The sequence below is a fragment of the Corylus avellana genome, chromosome 10 (genome assembly GCF_965113065.1).
Source record: "Corylus avellana chromosome 10, dhCorAvel1.hap1.2, whole genome shotgun sequence".
Lineage (NCBI taxonomy): Eukaryota > Viridiplantae > Streptophyta > Magnoliopsida > Fagales > Betulaceae > Corylus > Corylus avellana.
The window spans coordinates 12,412,213-12,427,162 of NC_142499.1; positions in this window are offsets into that span (position 1 = coordinate 12,412,213).

Consider the following 14,950-nt stretch of genomic DNA (forward strand, 5'->3'; position numbering starts at 1 on the left):
CATATACTATCGTTTGATCTTGTGCACTTGCGAGTAAAACGTACCAAGTATTTGCCTATTAATTTTGGTGGGTATTTGGCATAACAAGTTTTTTGGCGTTGTTGCTGGGGATTGCGGCAAATTTTGTTTAGAATTATTTTCCTTTAGTTGGTTATTTTAATTTTTAATTTTAATTATTTTTATTTTTATTTATTTATTTTTTTTTTTATCAAAAAGTAAAAATATTTTCGTTTTCTATTTACTTCTCTATTTCTGTTATGTTTCAGCTTTGCGGCATCCAGCATTCTGTTACTGCGATCAAGCGGAGACCAAGTGTGATCGAGCGCAGCGCGATCAAGCGCACTAACCTACGATCAATCGCAGTTCCAGAGAACATCCGAACAACAATACTGAAGCTTCTGTGACTACAAGGGAAAAATCTTCTTATGCAAGGTCGTCGATCTCAAGCCTCAACCATCTTTCCATTTGATCTAGAAATTGAGCAGACCATTTGACAAGGGCATAGAGACAACTCCGACACAGAAGAAGAAGAAGAAGTTGAGGAAGCAATGGAAGAGCTGCTAGAAAACCTGCCGCCAGTGCGAAGGCCCATGAAGCCGTCTTTCATCCCGAAAAACCCCAACCAGCCATCATGCATAGCTTATCAACTGGGGGTGGAAGGCAATTACTACATATCCCCGCAAATACTCAATGCCTTGACTCACTTCAGAGGCAGAGCTACGGAGGATCCAAACTTGCACCTCAGGGAGTTCTTTAATCTCTGCAAGCTTCAACACGTTCAAGGCCTAACACAGGAGAGACTCAAGTTATTCTTATTCCCTTTTTCCTTAAAAGACAATGCTAAGTTGTGGTATAATTCCTTGCTTGCAGAATCCATTCATACTTGGGAAGAGTTGTCCAGCAAGTTCCTAAAGAAGTTTTTCCCCGCTCAAAAGACAAGGCAGCTTAGAAGGGAGCTTCAATCGTTCCAATAAAGAGACGGAGATCTTTTCTTTGAAGCGTGGGACCACTTAAATATGTTGCTTCTTAAGTGTCCACATCACAACATGCCTCAAGATGATCAAGTACAAGCTTTTTATGAATATTTAAATGATATTAACAAGGGTATTGTTGATTCAGCTTGTGGAGGTGTGCTGATGGAAGAGAGCAGTGAGGAAGCCATAGAGCTCTTTGAGACATTGAGTGAACACTCCCAACAATTCTCATCCAAAGGGAGGCAAGGAGTAAAGAGTAAGGGTATGTATGAATTGAACTTGAGTGGTAGACATCCAAATCAGATGACTGTTGTGGAAAGAAAGCTAGATATGATTGTCAAAGCCATGACTGCTCAGAACGTCTCAACTAGTCAACAAGCCGCGCAACCCCAGGTATGTGCTTTATGTTCTCATTTTGATCACACTACTGAGACTTGCCCCTTGTATTCATATGCAAATGAAGAGCAAGTAAATTATGTGGGACAAAAGAATTATCCTTCCAAGAATAATCCCTACTCCAACACCTACAATCCAGGGTGGCGAAACCACCCCAATTTCTCATGGAGTAACAATCAGAATACTCTGAACCATCAAGGGCAACAGAGGAACTACCAACAAGCAAGCCAACCCATGCAAGAACCAAAGCAGAATGACCTGGAGAGTATGGTACGCACCTTAGCAAATACGCAATGGGAATTCATGGATGATCAAAGACAAATCAATGCAAAAACCGATCAAGCTATGCAAAGACTGGAAGTACAAATGGGGCATATGGCTAAGGAGTTGAGTAAAAGAAAACAGGGTGGATTTCCATCCCAAACAATACCCAATCCAGGAGCATCTTCTTTGGACAAAAATAAGAGAATAAGAGGAGAACAATAGTCTGGCTGAAGACGTTAAACTTAGCGCTCATAGGAGGCACCCCATAGTTTATCATATTATTTTTCTATTTGTTTCTCAATTTATTTTTATGTTTGTCTTTAGTTTTATTTTTATTTCCTTTTTATTTGTTTAGTGTTTTATTTTGCAGGGACAAGTGTGCTTCAGTTTAAGTTTGGGGGTGTACTATGAGCCATGCTATTCCAGACAATTTCGTCCATATCTCGGGTAAATTCTTTCCATGTTATAGACACATTGGGGACAATGTGTAATTTAAGTTTTGGGGTATGGGAGACACTTTACACACACTTTGTCCCAGTTTTATTTTATTTTTATTTTTTTTGTTTGTGAAAAGAAAAAAAAAATATGCATGTTCATGTTTGTCTTAAAATTTTGGTTGATCTTAAGAATTGTGATTTGATTCTCATTGGTGAGCTTAAAATTTTGAACACATGATCTGATGATAAGATTTTTTCAGGTTGGTTACTTGCTTTTGGAAATTAAGAATTCACATGTTTGATCTGATCTTACACAAGCACATTAGCACATAATTTGTGGGGTATGACATGAAAGTCTGATGTGTGTGTTTCTATGTCTTGGGTGAAACTAGATGACTTATTAGATGGATACTATGGCATATATATATGTGATAAAAAAAAAAGAAAAAAAAATGATTATTGATAAGCTTTTCACTAAGTAACTGAACCTCTTGCCTCAAAGCATTGAGTGTTCACGTCAAAAGGTGAAGAATTTTGATTTCGTTAATGTCATGGTTAGTTTGGTTTCATAGCCTTTTTGACTTGAGTTAATAAGTCCTAGGGGTGTCTCTACACCTAATGCCCTAAAACCATTTGGTTTGGGAGTCATTGACTTAACACTCGTTATATGGGCCAATTAGAAAGCTTAAGGGAGCCAAACATTGCACAACCTAACGAAGAAGAAAAAAAAGAAAAGAAAAGAAAAGAAAAGAAAAATATGCCTTTGTTGTTCATTCTAATAGGGATTTCAGTGAACTTTGAGATATTGAGACATTGTACATTGGAAATAATTGGAAGCTTCATATTTATGTGCTAGTTCACTTTACACTATTTTGAACTTGTGATGCCTTAGCTTGTTTTTTGTAAGTGATTAAATTTTAAAATTCCATTTCATTGTGAAGATGGAGTTTATCTTTTTAAGCTTGCTAATGAATGAGAATCATGGTTTTGAGTGATACCTTAATTTTTGGATAACATGAACTCTTGCATGATGTTTGTGGGTAACATTCCTGGAAAACCTTCACGAGACTTCACTCGTCCTCTAGGGAATTCCTAGGAGTTTAAAAGGCTTGTTGCATATGTTAAATGCAATCGTACATCCCACGAAAGACGAATTTATCTTTTTGTTTTCTGTTTTTCCATTTAGTTTTTAGTATCGTATTGCTAAGCAATATGTAAGTTTGGGAGTGTGTTAAGTGCCAAAATATTCATATTTTAGCCCCTAAACTTATATGTGTTAATTCCTTAGTGTTGTTAGTTTATGCCATTTTATTCCTTTTTGGTATTTTCTGTGTCTTGGTAGGCCTTTGGAAGAAAAGGAAGAAAACCTTGAAGTATTGAGCTTAAAGAGCAATTTTGGGAAAAGGTAAAGGCTCTCGTAATGCGATCGATCGCAGGGGACCTATGATCGAGCACACTACAAGCGGAATGACCAGACGAGTGCAAGGCGTGCACACACAAGGACACTCAATCCCAGACGTGTGATCGACCGCACACGGGCTGCACTCGATCGCACTCGTGCACTAGAGAATAATGAGTTGCGGCCAGAATGTCCTTTCCTTCCAAATTTGGGTATTCCAAGTCCCACTTGTAATAGGACTAAATCCTACAAATTTTCTAGGTTTACTAGTGTAACAAGGACTTCTAAAGGCCAATAAATAGACCTCTTAGCTTCTAGGAAAAACTGTGGAGAAAGGCACAAGCTCTGGAAAGGAACTGAAGGCTAGATCAAGAGGAGCTTGGGTTTTTCTTCTCTTTCACCTTTTATTTTGCTATGTAGTTTATATTTTAAGTGGGGCTAGATTGAAGCCCTAATCATGTCTATTTATGATTTCAATATTGGCGCCTTTGCTACAATTATATTTTGGTGTATTTAACTTGATTAATTCCTATTATCTTGAATTCCTCATATGTGTTTGCCTGATCAACATATGCATGTGGTATGGACTAGTTAATTAAATCAATTTGGATGATCGAGTTTTGGGTTTAATAAGAGTAAAAAAAAAAATTCACACCGGGTTCTTGGGTTAATCAACATGGGGAACCGGAAGCAGACACCCATGCCCTAGGTCTCACATGTTTGACGATTTCCCCAGATTTATGCTTTCTTAACGAACAACTTAGTAGACACCCATGCTAAATCCTTTTTTTTTAAAAAAAGAATTAGAGTAGACACCCATGCCTAATTCGTTGCTTAGAAAAATCAATAGTTTAAGGAGTAGACACTCATACCCTTAAGTTGACAAACATTAATTCTACCGGTATGATTGGCGCATTGGCATATTGTTATCTTAATTAGTCTGATTAGTAGTGGATATCAAAACCCTAATCCTTTTTAGTTTTAGTTTATCTTTTATTTTATTTCTTTATTTTAAATTCAATCGTGACAATTAAATTTTATCTTTTAATTAAATAGGAAATTTCTTCTAAACATAATTTAGCAATTCTCGTGGGAATGATCTCGTATTTGGTTGCTATACTATTGTTTGATCTTGTGCACTTGTGAGTGAAACGTATCAAGTTTTGCTTATTAATTTAGGTGGATATTTGTCACACATCAATGGTGTGCGCTCGAGCGTGCGTGTACAGTGCGCTTGAGCGCAAGTGCAAAATGGGCGAATGCAAGTGTGGCTCACCGTGCTGCCTTGTGCTTGAGTGTGCTAGAGCATGCTAAAGTGCGCTTGAGCATCTTGGCAGGGACTGGTTCCTTTGGTAGAGACTGAAATATAAATGAAAACACCTAAAAACTCTTTTTTTTTTGGTTAGATAAAAACACTAAAACAAATAAAAATAAAATAAAATTGCAAAAAGAACATTAAACAAAAATCTACCTAAACTAGTAGAAAAATAAAATCAATTTAAACAAAAATCAATTTTTTCAAACAAAACAATTCCTCGGCAATGGCGCCAAAAACTTGTTGTGAGTTTTAAAGTACCCACAAGTGCACGAGTCGTTTGCAATCTAGTTTATGCAAGTGCAAGGTCGAATCCACAGGGAATTGTGTCGTGAAATTCAATTTCTATCTAAATTAATAATATCTTAACCTAGTTCCAAATTTGATGTGAATTTTCTTGCAAAATTATGAATTAAATAAAATAGAGTAAATCAAATGATAAAACGCACTAAGGTTTCAGAATTCACCTCACCAAATTAAAGCATATATTCTCATGTTTTTGTCCATACATCCGACAAGCAATTAAACCATATGCAAATTTTATTGTTTTTGTAAAATTAATCTATTGAAACATTTAATGAATTCATCCTAATTACAAATCACAACGAATATCTAACTAAGACCAAAATATCCAATGTATCCGTTTGAATTACGAAAAACAATGGATATAAAATTTCAATCGAAAGATTCGATGTATCCGTAGGATGAAAAACATCGAACATCCAACGTTTAATTAAACAAATAGTCAAACAATCAATTAAAAGGGTTTAATCTAATAACTAAATTGAAACAGAACGTCATATAGATAAATGTCAGAATGGTATGAACATACATGAGAAATATAAAACTAATCAATGATGAGGCTGCATCTTCAACCTTAGTTGAAGATTTTAGCCTCTCATGACTTCAAACAACATCATAAAAATGGATTGGATTCATGAAAAGTAAAAAACTTACAAAGGGAAACGAGTTCAGAGCTCAAACAAGTGAGAAAATCAAAAAATTACAATGAACGGCTCCCCTTGGTGCGTTTACAAACAAAAGTGTGGTATTTAAACTAAAAAAACTTGGGCTTCAGCGCTGCCAGGTTAGCCTGAGTGCACTCGATCGCACACTAGTTGCGCACGAGCGTACTCAGGCGTGCTTCAAGTCTTCTATAGTGCAGCGTGTGGGCGTTGAATGTTTGGGCTTAGGTGTGGGTGCGCTCGAGCGCGTCCCAGCTAAGCTTGAGCGCAAGTGCACTCGAGCGTGGTACTGTGCGCTCGATCCCAACTTCTAGAAAAGCATTTTTTCCAGTTCTTTGCATCTTTCATAATAGTACCGCAGTTTTCCCTTAGCAACTTGCAAAACACTAAAACACTAAAACTAACCAAAACATCAGAAAATAATAAAATTAAAAGCTTAGCAAATGTGAATTAAGGGGTCCAAATATGCAATATTTGGCACTCATCATGCGATCATGTGCACTGGCCATGCGCTCGAGCACACTCATCTGCCAGAAATGGCCTAGTGCCGTTTTTAGGATTTTAAAGCCTAGAAACCCCTATTAAAAGACGGCTAAGCCTCAAGAAAATGAGACTATAGAAGCTGGGAAACTAGGTGTTGTTACAAATATCTACCTAAATTAATAGGCAAATAATTGTATGTTTTATCCGCAAGTGCACGAGGTCAACATAGTAGTATAGGGTGCAAGTACGGGGTCATTCCCGCGAGGATTTCTAAATTTTGTCTAAATTAAATTCCAAAAGTAAAATAAAACAAAGATTGGATTTGAGTTGATAATAATAAAAAAGTAGGGCTTCAATATCTACTACTAATTATATTTAGATAATATATCAATATGACAATGCTTTGATCATGTTATGTATATTTAATGTTTGTCAACCTAAGGGCATGGGTGTCTACTCCTTAAGCTATTGATTTCCCTAAGCAACGAATTAGGTATGGGTGTCTACTTTAATTCTTTTCTTTCTTAAAGGATTTAGCATGAGAATCTACTAAGTTGTTCTTTAAGAAAGCATAATTCTGTGGAAATCAACCAACACATGAGGCCTAGGGCATGGGTGTCTACTCCCGATTCCCCATGTTCATTAACCCAAGAACCCGTTGTGGATTTCTTTTGTTACTTTCGTTAAACCCAGGACTCAGTCATCCAAATTGATTTAATTAACTAATTCATGCCACATGCATATGTTGATCAGACACACACATATGAGGAATTCACGAAAGCAGAAATTAATCAAGTTAAATACTACAACATGATCATCACAAAGGCGCCAATATTGAATATTAACCAAACATAACTAGGGATTCAATCTAGCCCTATTAAATAAATTAGTTACACATAAGTTTGATGTTAAACATCTTCATAAAATAAAATAAAAGAAAGGAAAAGAATAAACCCGAAACTTGAACTTGAAGAGCTTCAATTCTTCTCCTTGGAAATTGTGTGTTTTCTAGCTTGATTATTCTCAAGGTTTAGAGGTCTATTTAGAAGTCCTTGTTACACTAGTAAACCTAGAAAATTTGTAGGGTTTTAGTCCTATTACAAGTGGGACTTGGAAAACCCTAATATGGAAGGAAAGAGAGTTTGTCCGCAGCTTCCAGAATTCTCCAGCACACGAGTGCAATCGATCGCAACCCATGTTCGCTCGATCGCAAGTGCGATCGATCGCAAGTCTCCTGTGATCGATCACACTACCAGAAACTCCATTTTTCCAAAATTCTCTCTTTGAGCCCAAATCTTCCAACTTTACTTCATTTTCTTCCAAAAGCCTACAAAAGCATGGAAAACATAAAATAACTAAAATAGCATAAATTAATCAAAACTAAAGGATTAACACATGTAAGTTAAGGGCTAAAAATATGAATATTTTAGCACTTAACACCAGGTCCGAATTTCTACAGGTTTTCTCCCTTTTAGGTTCGGTTTTTTAGGTTTAGGCTTTATTTTCAATAATCGTGTGGAGTTGAATTCTCATCTAAGGTTGAGGATGAAGCTCCACCGATGAAGAACAACACACTTTCATGTAAGTCAATATTATCTGATTTTATGGGTTTTAAGGTTTCAATTGTTTTGCTTTAACTTAATTATTGAGATTACTCTTGGATATCTATTGTGATTCCCGGATACATGTGATGATTTAGGAGAGTTTCATTTAATTGTTTGCTTGGATCTTTATTAAAATAAAATTAGATATCTTTTGTGATTTGTCTTACGGATACAATTGATGATTTGGTTTAATCCGGATACCTTTTGTGATTTGTCTAACGGATGGATACATTAGATGATTTAATTAATTTGTGAAGCATAGTAAGACATACATAGGATTTTATTTGTGCGAACTTCAGATTTTATTGATGAACAGGAATGTGTTGTTCCAACTTGGTGAATGTGGATTCCACAACTTTAGTACTTTATCTTTTGATTATTTTTATTTTATTTAGTTTATATTTGTTTATTTTCAAAATCAAAAATCTCTTGGAACTAGGTTAAGATTTTAATTAGTTTAGAGATAAGTTGTTCTTCAAAACACAATTCCCAATGGGATTGACCTCGCACTTGCAAAACATTATATTGCAAACGACTCGTGCACTTGCGAGTATTATTTAAAACTCACAACAAGTTTTTGGCGCCATTGCCAGGGAATTGTTTGCTTTTTGGAAACAATTTATTTCTAGATTAATTTTATCTTTCTACTAGTTATAATTAGGATTTTAATTCTGCAATTTTTTTTTTTTTTAATTTGTTTAATTCTTGTTGCTACTAAAAATAAAAAAATAAAAAAGATTTTCTTTTGTTTTTTTTTTTTTTTAAAAAAATTTTATCATTGTTTTGTAGTTCTGCCGAACCCTCATCGGCACATCAACTCACATACGCTCGAGCGCAACTGCAGTACGCTCGAGCGCACTCATGGTCAAGGCAGCAGTGATCCAGTTGAGCACGCCTGCGCTTGACAACTTCACGCAGAAGCTGGAGTGGATCAGCGCTCAAGGCAGCAGCAGCAGACGGATTAGCGCTCCTGCGCTCGATCCTATCCACGCTGCGCTCGAGCGCACTCGCGCATTAGATAGCACCAGTAGAGGATCCCGCGCCCTTGCGCTCTACCTTTTCCCGCGCACGCTCGAGCTCACACATGCATCAGGTAGCACCACTAATGGATCATCACGCCTGCGCTCAATCCTACCTAGCTTGTGCTCGAGCGCATATCCGCAGACTGCACCATGACAGTTCAATAGCTGCATTCTTGCCAAAATTTAATTTTGGTCCATTTTGTGAGTTTGAGTTTTAGTTTTTAATTTTTAGTATTTTTGTTTAGTTTTATGCTTCCGTGTTAGTTTTCATTTTTGATTTTATATTACTTATTTTTGTTCATTTTATCTTTCTTTTTTCTTTAAAAAACAAAAAACAAAAAATGGTTACTGTTTCATATGGAATAATTGCATGCTAGAGAGTGAGGGTGAAGCATAAATTTTTCGTTTGGTGATTTTAATAATTTTTCTGTACAACATGCTTCTCATAGTTGTAGGATGCCAGCTCCTACCAACTATCCTCACAATCTTTACCCACATGGACCATGTTCATACTGTTCCAATCTGTATCATAATTCAAGTAATTGTCCATCCTCGAGACAATTTTCCAATATTTCATACGAGCAAATGTACACCAATTTCTCCAGCTTGGGGGTTTGAATCAAATTCCAATTTGTAGACCCCGGATTGGAGCAACCATTCTGATTTCTCGTGGCAAGCTCATGCTACAAGAAATTATGCTCCCAATCTCGTGATCTGCACCATCCTCAATATCCGCAGTTCGATAATCCATCTTCCATTCCTTCATCCTGCAACTATCTTCGTTGGAGGACACACTCAAAACATTCATGCAAATAACTAGCCAATACCTGCAAGAGATCAAAGATGCCACTGTGGCAAACACTGAGGCAATTGAAAAGTTGGAAGGATAGATCGGTCATCTAGTTGCTGAATATAATAGAATAGAGGAAGAAGAGCTTCAAAGTCAGCTGATGGCTAGAGGGCACTACATGATTGATGAGGATGATTCCATTTATTCTTTTCATGAGCATGTCCAAGCTGCCACCACATTTGGGAGTGAGGAAATTGTAGAGAACAACACGGTGGAATAAAAAGATGAGCAAATTGAGCACCCGTCAACTCCAAATTGGTCCAATGACGAAGAAATGAGTATTGAAGCTCATTCCTTCATCCCAATCCCTCTTGAGACACATCATGAACTCCAAGTTTCAGTTCCTCAATGTCTCAAAGAGCCATCTTATGCTAAACTTCTCAAGGATCTATGCACACAAGGTCACAAATCTAGGAACCATGTTTCTATGAAGATCTTCCGAAGCAAGCAAGTTGGCTACCTAAGATGGAGAAACATCCTCCTAGAATGCTACAGAGTCTTAAAGAAGAAAGGATTGAAGGGATTGGTTGGACATCCATTTTAGTTTCAGTACATTTTCTTTCTTTCCTTTTTCATTTTATTTCTTGTCAGTTTATTTTTGTTTCTAACAGCAATAAATCTATTGATGTTTGTTCCTGTGAGACAATATTGCTATTAGTTTTTGACAGGTGTTTTGATGTTTAAGTTTGGGGGACGCCCTAGCCTTTTGCACACTCAGTTGTTTCCTTACTTCTGGTAATATATTTCTCCACTACACATTGAAGACAATGTGTAATTCAAGTTTGGAGGTATGGAAAGACACTCCGTCTCTTTTTGTTTATCTGTTTGTCTTTTTGTTCAAAAAAAAAAAATGTTTTGCTATGTAGTTGTTAAGCATGAGCTAGCTGTAGCTATGGTTTGATTTTCATTGGCTTGTTTAACATTTTGAACACACCATCATGTCATTAGGAATCTATTTGAGTCGTTTTACTCATTTTGGGTTAGAGAGACTTCACATATTTTGAGTTGATCACCAAAAGCACATTAGCATAGAGTCTGTGAGGTATGAAATTTGAACTAAATCATGTGTATCTTGAGATTTGTTGAATGATTTGTTGATAAATAGCCTTGGCTTGAATTTTTTTTTTAAAAAAACAAAATCGTTTTGAGTTTCTCATTGAGTAACCGGACCTCTTGTCTCACTAAGCATTGAGTATTCACGTAAAAAGGTTTGAAATTCAAGTTGGTTGATTGTATGGCTTGTTTGGCTTGTTAGCCTTTTTGACTTGAGTTATTAAGCCCTCAGGGATGTTTCTACATCTAGTGTCCTAAAACCATCTGGTTTGAGAGTCATTGGCCTAACACTCGTTACATGGGTCAATTCGAAAGCTTAAGGGAGCTAAGCATTGCATAACCTACACAAAAAAAAAAAAAAAAAAAAAATGCATATCTTGCCTTGGTTGTTTCATTTGATAGAGATTCCAACGAATTTTAAGGTATTTATCTTGAGAGTAAATTGAAGCCTCATGACTGTATGCTAATTTCATTTTGCACCTATTTGAGCATATGTTGTCTCAACTGTCCATTTATGAGTTCTTTGATTTTGGATTCCCTAATGATTGTGATGATGGTGTTTGTCTTGTTAAGCTTGCTTACGAATGAGAACCATGGTTTGTATGAAACTTTACTCTTTTCAATAACATAGCACTAACAATGTCTGTGGGTATCATTTATGTTAAACCCTCACGAGACTTCACTCGTCTACTAGGGATGCCTAGGGGTTTAAAAGGCTTGTTGCATATGCTAAATGCAATTGTTTCTCCCACGACAACGGATTTATGTTTCATGCTTCCATTTTGTTTCTTTTTGTTTTGCTAAGGAATTAGCAAAATTTAAGTTTGGGGGTATTTGATGAGTGTCAAATATTGTATATTTGAGGCCCTTAATTTACATTTGTTAATCCTTTAACTGTATCATAATCTGATATTTTGTGTTAGTTTTGTGTTTTTAGTGTTTTGTAGGTATTAAGGGAAAACTGCGCCTTTAAATTAAAAAATACGGAGTTTGGAAGAAAGCTGGAAAAAGTGCCATCAAAGTAGGATCAAGCGCACCCACGCCCACCAGCAAGCCGCGGCGCCCAAGTGCTGTGCCACAGAAGAAGAGTTACATGCTTGAGTGCGATCGAGCGCACTCATCTACCAGATATGCCCTAGCGCCATTTTTAGGGTTTTAAACCCTAGAAACCCCTATTGAAAGACGGCTAATCCTCGAGAAAAGGAGACTACAGAGGCCGGGAGACCAAGTCCGAATTTCTACAGTTTTTCTCCCTTTTAGGTTAGTTTTTTTAGGTTTAGGTTTTGTTATCAATAATCATGTGGAGCTAAATTTTCAACTAAGGTTGAGGATGAAGCCCCACGAATGAAGAACAACACACTTTCATATAAGCCAATATTATCTGATTTTATGAGTTTTAAGGTTTCAATTGTTTGGCTTTAACTCAATTATTGAGATTACTCTTGGATATCTATTGTGATTCTCGGATACATGTGATGATTTAGGAGAGTTTCATTTAATTGTTTGCTTGGATCTTTATTAAAATAAAATTTGATATCTTTTGTGATTTGTCTTACGGCTACAATTAATGATTTGGTTTAATCCGGATACCTTTTGTGATTTGTCTAACGGATGGATACATTAGATGCTTTAATTAATTTGTGAAGCATAGCAAGACATACATAGGATTTTATTTGTGTGAACTTCAAATTTTATTGATGAACAGGAATGTGTTGTTCCGACTTGGTGAATGTGGATTCCACAACTTTAGTACTTTATCTTTTGATTATTTTGTTTTATTTAGTTTATGTTTGTTTATTTTCAAAATCAAAAATCTCTTGGAACTAGGTTAAGATTTTAATTGGTTTAGAGATAAGTTGTTCTTCAAAACACAATTCCTTGTGGGATCGACCACGCACTTGCAAAACGTTATATTGCAAATGACTAGTGCACTTGCAAATATCATTTAAAGCTCACAACAGTCTTCCCCAACATCCACATAATTCGGTGATAGTGTGAATTCAGATTGAGAGTTTTCAAATTGGGATGAACATAGTAATGGAATCTCATCGACGTAAAGGGGTTGAAGTACATTAGATTGGACACCGCAACACATCCTTTTTCTCTACTGGATTCCATCCTCAAGTAGAAATATGTTTGTATTCCAGGCTTGGGGAGTTTCAAGGCATGGAGTTTGAGCTTCAACGGCGGTGATGGGGCCAGGAATCTTGTTTTCTTTCCCTTCTTATGAACAGTGCATAGAACCCAGGTGCTAGACAGTTCTTGCTCCCCCTTTAGCAAGGCACTCAATAAGGAGAATTCGTGCATAATCCAATCGGTTTTCTTCATGGATGATCCGTTTCCAACCTTGAAACATAATTGTTTGTTGAGCCCAATCATAAGTTGAGCCCAGCTGTCATATATTTGATTACTATAGCCTTCATGTCAAGTCTCACTGCCAATTATTCTTGCCATGAGTTTGGGGAATTTCTTTAGCTTTGTGAAAACATAATGTTTTTCATCCTCCTAACCATCAAGATCACCAAATTAATATTTGCGAGGAGGCTATGTCTCCATAAAGATCAAACTCAAGGATGCCATCCCAAGGCAGCTCTTCTCCCCTGACCTTCTTCAACAAATACCTGAATATAAGCTCTTCATCGATGGACTGAAAGCAAAATCCCAGTGGCAGCATCATCTTTATCTTCTTCATCAAGACTAGAATTTCAAAGATAAACTATTATAGGTTGACAGATGATGTAACCCAATTCTACTCTCACCGCGCAATTTCGTTACCAATGCGAAACTCATATATATAGAGACTTCGCACCACCGATGAATTCCAAGAATCAGTTATGACTATTATATGTAACTAGACACTACAAGAAAAGCTCAATTAGTGACGCTTGGGGGTAGTGATGTTTTTTAAAAAAATCACTAAAATGCGGTGTTTTACTATTCACATGTGAAAGGTGACTTTTGAGAAACAGATAATTGTTATAAGAGGAAACCATCAAGTCAAAATTACAAACATAAATCATTATAATTTTAAGAAAAACAGCATTTCTGCAAGTTGCATAAGAAAGCACTTTGGCCACTTTATTCTGATTTTATATATTGAAATAAAGAATGGAAAAAAGAAACTTGTCCTTTTCAAATAATGATTTTACACACCCTTCATATCAACATTTTGCTCAACAAAACATCATACAACAGTTCTGCTATCTTGCAAAGGTGGCATATATCCACTCTCTAAGGTAGAATGTTGCGGGAGATTACCATATGAAGCATAGAACTCATAATCAACATTATTATTGGCTAGTAAACAACCCATGTAAGTTTTTAAATCAGTCGTCTTATTATTTTCTTCCCCAACATCCATAGGATTCGATGAGAGTGTGAATCCAGATTGAGAGCTTCCAACTACCCATGAATCTGTTGGAAGATATCCACTCTTTGAGGTAGATGGCTGTGATAGATAACCATATGAAGCATAGAACTTAGAATCAACATTATCATTGGTTGGTAAACAGCCCATGTGTGTATCCAAACTAGCCATCTAAGTATTGTCTTCCCCAGCATCCACATAATTCGGTGATAGTGTGAATTTAGATTGAGAGTTTCCAAATTGGGATGAACATAGTGTTGGAATCTCATCGACTTAAAGGGGTTGAAGTTCATCAGATTGAACACCGCAACACATCCTTTTACTCTGCTGGATTCCATCCTCAAGTAGCAACATGTTTGTATTCCAGGCTTGGGGAGTTTCAAGTTGTAACGTCCCCAAAACTGACCTTGGCTAGCCTAGTAAGGTTACTAGCAATTTTCCCAGTTAAACCAACCTATGGCTAAATTTGAAACCGCCCCTCTAACCATTATCAGAGTTAATGCATAGGAAGGTGAAATAAATCTGAGAAACCTATAAGTCATCATGGTACAAGTACAATCCTCGAAATTGAAGACATGGAGCAACTAATATCATAAGACAAACCTGATAACCGTAGCACTCTTGGGTTCTAGAGATGAACTTCCTATAAGAGTAATAACAGCGTAAGTTAACGAATTAGTAAGTAAACCTCACAATTAGGTATGACATGAGCTCATTATTATTAAGTAAAAATAAATGTGCAGTTTTTGGTAAACCTTTAAAAGAGGTGCTGTCTTTGTTAATACACCTTCAAAGTATTGTTTAGTTAATAAAAGAGTGGA